Source organism: Arachis hypogaea, chromosome 7 (assembly GCF_003086295.3).
Source record: "Arachis hypogaea cultivar Tifrunner chromosome 7, arahy.Tifrunner.gnm2.J5K5, whole genome shotgun sequence".
NCBI lineage: Eukaryota > Viridiplantae > Streptophyta > Magnoliopsida > Fabales > Fabaceae > Arachis > Arachis hypogaea.
The window spans coordinates 46,366,004-46,372,693 of NC_092042.1; the positions used below are offsets into that span (position 1 = coordinate 46,366,004).

Here is a 6,690-nt window from a genome sequence, read left to right on the forward strand (position 1 = left end):
GGAGATGGTAGCCGAAAATAATAATAATGCAAGGAGAATGCTTGGTGACTTCACAAAGCCAACGTCCAAATTTGATGGAAGAAGCATCTCCATTCCTGCCATTGGAGCCAATAACTTTGAGCTGAAACCTCAGCTAGTTGCCTTAATGCAACAAAACTGCAAGTTTTATGGACTTCCATCTGAAGATCCTTATCAGTTTTTAACTGAGTTCTTGCAGATCTGTGAGACTGTAAAGACGAATGGAGTTGATCCTGAAGTCTACAGACTCATGCTTTTCCCTTTTTCTGTAAGAGACAGAGCTAGAATATGGTTGGATTCACAATCCAAGGATAGCCTGGACTCCTGGGATAAGCTGGTCACTGCCTTCTTGGATAAATTCTTTCCTCCTCAAAAGCTGAGCAAGCTGAGAGTGGATGTTCAGACCTTCAAACAAAAAGATGGTGAATCCCTCTATGAAGCTTGGGAAAGATACAAGCAGTTGACCAAAAGATGTCCATCTGACATGTTTTCAAAATGGACCATATTAGATATATTCTACTATGGCCTGTCTGAATTTTCGAAAATGTCATTGGACCATTCTGCAGGTGGATCTATTCACCTAAAGAAAACGCCTGAAGAGGCTCAAGAGCTCATTGACATGGTTGCAAACAACCAATTCATGTACACTTCTGAGAGGAATTCCATGAATAATGGGATACCTCGGAAGAAAGGAGTTCTTGAAATTGATGCTCTGAATGCCATATTGGCTCAGAACAAAGTGTTGACTCAGCAAGTCAACATGATCTCTCAAAATCTGAATGGATGGCAACATGCATCCAACAGTACTAAAGAGGCAGCTTCTGAAGAAGCTTATGATCCTGAGAACCCTGCCATGGCAGAGGTCAATTACATGAGTGAACCTTATGGAAACACCTATAACTCATCATGGAGAAATCATCCAAATTTCTCATGGAAGGATAAAAAAAAGCCTCAACAAGGCTTTAATAATGGTGGACGCGACAGGCTGAGCAATAGCAAGCCTTTTCCATCATCTTCTCAGCAACAGACAGAGAATTCTGAACAAAACACTTCTAATTTAGCCAATCTAGTCTCTGATCTATCAAAGGCCACTTTCAGTTTCATGAGTGAAACAAGATCCTCCATTAGAAATCTGGAGGCACAAGTGGGCCAGCTGAGTAAGAAAGTCATTGAAACTCCTCCCAGTATTCTCCCAAGCAATACAGAAGAGAATCCAAAAGGAGAGTGCAAGGCCATTGACATAATCAATATGGCCGAATGCACAAGGGAGGAGGACGACGAAAATCCTAGTGAGAAAGACCTCCTGGGACGTCCCTCAAGCAAGAAGGAGTTTCCTATTAAGGATCCACAGGAATCTGAGGCTCATATAGAGACCATAGAGATTCCATTAAATCTCCTTCTGCCATTCATGAGCTCTGAAGACTATTCTTCCTCTGAAGAGGATGAAGATGTGATTGGAGAGCAAGTTGCTCTGGAGCTATCATGAAGCTGAATGCCAAGTTGTTTGGTAATGAGACTTGTGAAAGTGAACCTCCCTTGCTCATTAGTGAACTGGATACCTGGATTCAGCAAATTTTACCTCAAAAGAAACAATATCCTGGCATGTTTTTGATACCTTGTACCATAGGCACCATGACCTTTGCAAAAGCTCTGTGTGATCTGGGGTCAGGGATAAATCTTATGCCACTCTCTGTAATGGAGAAGCTGGGAATCATTGAGGTACAACCTACCTTGTTCTCATTACAATTGGCAGACAAGTCATTGAGACAAGCTTATGGAATAGTAGAGGACGTGTTAGTAAAGGTTGAAGGCCTTTACATCCCTACTGATTTCATAATCCTAGACACTAGGAAGGAAGAGGATGAGAGTATCATCCTTAGAAGACCTTTCCTAGCCACAGCAGAAGCTGTGATAGATGTCAATAGAGGTGAATTAGTCCTTCAATTGAATGGGGACTACCTTGTGTTTAAGGCACATGGCCATCCCTCTGTGACAAAAGAGAGTAAGCATGAAGAGCTTCTCTCAGTTCAGAGTCAAGAAGAGCCCCCACAGTCAAACTCTAAGTTTGGTGTTGGGAGGCCACAACCAAACTCTAAGTTTGGTGTTAAGACCCCATATCCAAACTCTAAGTTTGGTGTTGGGACTATACAACATTGACCTGATCACCTTTGTGGCTCCATGAAAGCCACTATCAAGCTATTGACATTAAAGAAGCGCTTGTTAGGAGGCAACCCAATTTTATTTATCTAATTTTCATTTTATGGTTATTTTGTGTTTTATTAGGTACATGATCATGTGGAGTCACGAAAAAAATATAAAAATTAAAAACAGAATCAAAAATAGCAGAAGAAAAATCACACCCTGGAGGAAGCACAGGCTGGCGTTCAACGCCAGTAAGTGAACGCCAGAACAGAGCATGAATCTGGCGCTGAACGCCAGAAACAAGCAACATTCTGGCGCTGAATGCCAGGAATGTGCCTAGAGGAAAAGCTGGCGCTGAACGCCAGTAACAAGCATGAAGCTGGCGTTCAACGCCAGAAACATGTTACATGTGGGCGTTGAACGCCCAGAATGTACACCACTTGGCGTTTAAACGCCAGAATGGTGTGCAAAGGCATTTTGCATGCCTATTTGGTGCAGGAATGGAATTTCTTGACACCTCAGGATCTGTGGACCCCACAGGATCCCCACCTAACATATTCCCACCTTACCTCCTAATCCTATTTTACTCTTCCCCATGTCACACTTCCCAAAATCCTTCACCAATCACCTCAATCCCTCTTCCCAATCACCCCCTTCACCACTCACATCCATCCACTCTTCTCCATAAACCCCACCTACCTTCAAAAATTCAAAAACATTTTCCCACCCATTCCCACCCTAAATGGCTGAAACTTCACTCTCCCCTTTCCCTACATGTACCCTTCCTTTCTACTTCATTTTCACACAACACAACCCCCTCTTCTTCACCTTGGCCGAACCTCCATCTCCCCTCACTCTCCTCCAATTTCTTCTTCTTCTTCTTCTCTTCTTTCTCCTCTTGCTCGAGGACGAGCAATATTTTAAGTTTGGTGTGGTCAAAGCACAATCTTTTTTGTTTTCCACTACCATCAATGGCACCTAAGGCCGGAGAATCCTCTAGAAAAGAAAAAGGGAAGACAAAAGCTTCCACCTCCGAGTCATGGGAGATGGAAAGATTCATCTCCAAGAGCCATCAAGACCACTTCTATGATGTTGTGGCAAAGAAGAAGGTGATCCCTGAGGTCCCTTTCAAGCTCAAGAAAAATGAGTATCCGGAGATCCGACATGAGATCCGAAGAAGAGGTTGGGAAGTCCTAACCAATCCCATGCAACAAGTCGGAATCTTAATGGTTCAAGAGTTCTATGCCAATGCATGGATCACTAGGAACCGTGATCAAAGTATGAACCCGAATCCAAAGAATTATCTCACAATGGTTCGAGGGAAATACTTAGATTTTTGTCCGAAGAATGTGAGGTTGGCGTTCCACTTGCCCATGATGCAAGGAGATGTACGCCCCTACACTAGAAGGGTCAACTTTAATCAAAGGTTGGACCAAGTCCTAATGGACATATGTGTGGAAGGAGCTCAATGGAAGAGATACTCCAAAGGCAAGCCAGTTCAACTAAGAAGACTAGACCTCAAGCCTGTGGCTAGAGGATGGTTGGAGTTCATTCAACGCTCCATCATTCCCACTAGCAACCGATCTGAAGTTACTGTGGATCGGGCCATCATGATTCATAGCATCATGATTGGAGAGGAAGTAGAAGTTCATGAGGTCATCTCCAATGAAATCTACAAAATAGCCGACAAGCCCTCCACCATGGCAAGGCTAGCTTTTCCTCACCTTATTTGCCATCTATGTTACTCAGCTGGAGTTATTGATGAGCGGATAATTTATACGCTTTTTGGCATTGTTTTTAGGTAGTTTTTAGTAAGTTTGAGCTACTTTTAGGGATGTTTTCATTTGTTTTTATGTTAAATTCACATTTCTGGACTTTACTATGAGTTTGTGTGTTTTTCTGTAATTTCAGGTAAATTCTGGCTGAAATTGACGGACTTGAGCAAAACTCTGAAAAAGGCTGACAAAAGGACTGCTGATGCTGTTGGAATCTGACCTCCCTGCACTCGAAATGGATTTTCTGGAGCTACAGAACTTCAATTGGCGCGCTCTCAACGGCGTTGGAAAGTAGACATCCAGAGCTTTCCAGCAATATATAATAGTCCATACTTTATTCGGAAATTGACGACGTAACTTGGCGTTGAACTCCAAGTACATGCTGCTGTCTGGAGTTAAACCCCAGAAAAACGTCATGATCCGGAGTTGAACGCCCAAAACACGTTATAACTTGGAGTTCAACTCCAAGAAAAGCCTCAGCTCGTGGATAGATCAAGCTCAGTCCAAACATACACCAAGTGGGCCCCGGAAGTGAATTTATGCATCAAATACTTACTCATGTAAACCCTAGTAGCTAGTCTAGTATAAATAGGATAATTTACTATTGTATTAGACATCTTTGGTCTCAGTTTTGTATCATTCTTCATCTTAGGAGACTATTGATCACACTCAAGGGGGCTGGCCATTCGGCCATGCCTGAACCTTTCACTTATGTATTTTCAACAGTGGAGTTTCTGCACACCATAGATTAAGGGTGTGGAGCTCTGCTGTACCTCAAGTTTCAATACAATCACTATTACTTTTTATTCAATTCTCTTTTATTCTTATTCCAAGATATACGTTGCACTTAACTTTGATGAATGTGATGATCCGTGATACTCATCATCATTCTCACCTATGAACGCACGTGATTGACAACCACTTCCGTTCTACTCTAGGCCGGGCGCATATCTCTTAGATTCCCCAACAGAATCTTCGTGGTATAAGCTAGATAGATGGCGGCATTCATGAGGATCCGGAAAGTCTAACCTTGTCTGTGGTATTCCAAGTAGGATCCTGGGAATCCGGAAGGTCTAACCTTGTCTGTGGTATTCCGAGTAGGATTCCGGTATTGAATGACTGTGACGAGTTTCAAACTCCTGAAGGCTGGGCGTTAGTGACAGACGCAAAAGAATCAATGGATTCTATTCCAAACTGATTGAGAACCGACAGATGATTAGCCGTGCTGTGACAGAGCATAGGAACGTTTTCACTGAGAGGACGGGATGTAGCCATCAACCATGGGTGATGCCTCCAGACGATTAGCCGTGCAGTGACAGCGCATAGGATCATTTTCCCGAGAGGATTGAAAGTAGCCACCGATGATGGTGATGCCCTACATACAGCTTGCCATGGAAAGGAGTAAGAAAGATTGAAGGAAGAGTGAGTAGTGAAGTAGAGTTTCAAGAGGAGCACAGCATCTCCATACACCTATCTGAAATTCTCACTATTGATTTACATATGTATTTCTATCCCTTTTATTTTCCAATTATCATTAATTTTCGCAAACCCATAAACCAATTTAATCTGCCTAACTGAGATTTACAAGGTGACCATAGCTTGCTTCATACCAACAATCTCTGTGGGATCGACCCTTACTCGCGTAAGGTTTATTACTTGGACGACCCAGTACACTTGCTGGTTAGTTGAACGGAGTTGTGAGCTTCTCTAACAGTGCCTGGAATTCTGTTATCACAATTTCGTCCACCAGTTATCATAGAAGGAGACATCTCCATTGAAGAGGATAAGCCCATCACCAAGAAGAGGATGGAGCAAGCAAGAGAGACCCTTCACGGTTCTCAAGAGATGCATGAGGAAGCTCATCATCAAGAAATCCCTGAGATGTCTCAAGGGATGCACTTTCCTCCCAACAACTATTGGGAACAACTCAACACTTCCTTAGAAGATTTGAGCCACAATGTGGAAAAATTAAGGGTGGAACATCATGAGCACTCCATCATTCTCCATGAAATAAGAGAAGATCAAAGAGCAATGAGGGAGGAGCAACAAAGGCAAGGAAGGGACATAGAAGAGCTTAAGGACATTGTTGGTGCTTCAAGAAGAAGACGCAACTAAAGGTGAATTCATTCCTTGTTCTTATTTCTTTCTGCTTTTCGGTTTTTATGTTGTGTGTTTATCTATGTTTTGTGTCTCTACTTCATGATCATTAGTAGTTGGTAACTATGTCTTAAGGCTATGAATAAATTCCATTAATCCTTCACCTCTCTTAAATGAAAAATGTTTTAATTCAAAAGAACAAGAAGTACATGAATTTCAAATTTATCCTTGAATTTAGTTTAATTATATTGGTGTGGTGACAATACTTTTTGTTTTCTGAATGAATGCTTGAACAGTGCATATTTTTGATCTTGTTGTTTATGAATGTTAAAATTGTTGGCTCTTGAAAGAATGATGAACAAAGAGAAATGTTATTGATGATCTGAAAAATCATGAAATTGATTCTTGAAGCAAGAAAAAGCAGTGAAAAGTTAAAAAAGCTTGTGAAAAAAAAAGAAAGAAAATGGCGAAAAAAATATATAGAAAGAAAAAGAAAAAGCAAGCAGAAAAAGCCAATAGCTCATAAAACCAAAAGGCAAGGGTAAAAAGTATCCAAGGCTTTGAGCATCAATGGATAGGAGGGCCCAAGGAAATAAAATCCAGGCCTAAGCGGCTAAATCAAGCTGTCCCTAACCATGTGCTTGTGTCATGAAGGTCC

General features: G+C 41.8%; 1 non-coding gene across 1 annotated transcript; it reads right to left on the minus strand.

Moving 5' to 3' along the window:
• Positions 1 to 400: 400 nt before the first annotated feature.
• On the minus strand, positions 401 to 504 carry LOC112704701 (small nucleolar RNA R71). Its single transcript, XR_003155312.1, has one exon. It is a non-coding gene; the product is annotated as a small nucleolar RNA R71 (small nucleolar RNA).
• Positions 505 to 6,690: the final 6,186 nt, after the last annotated feature.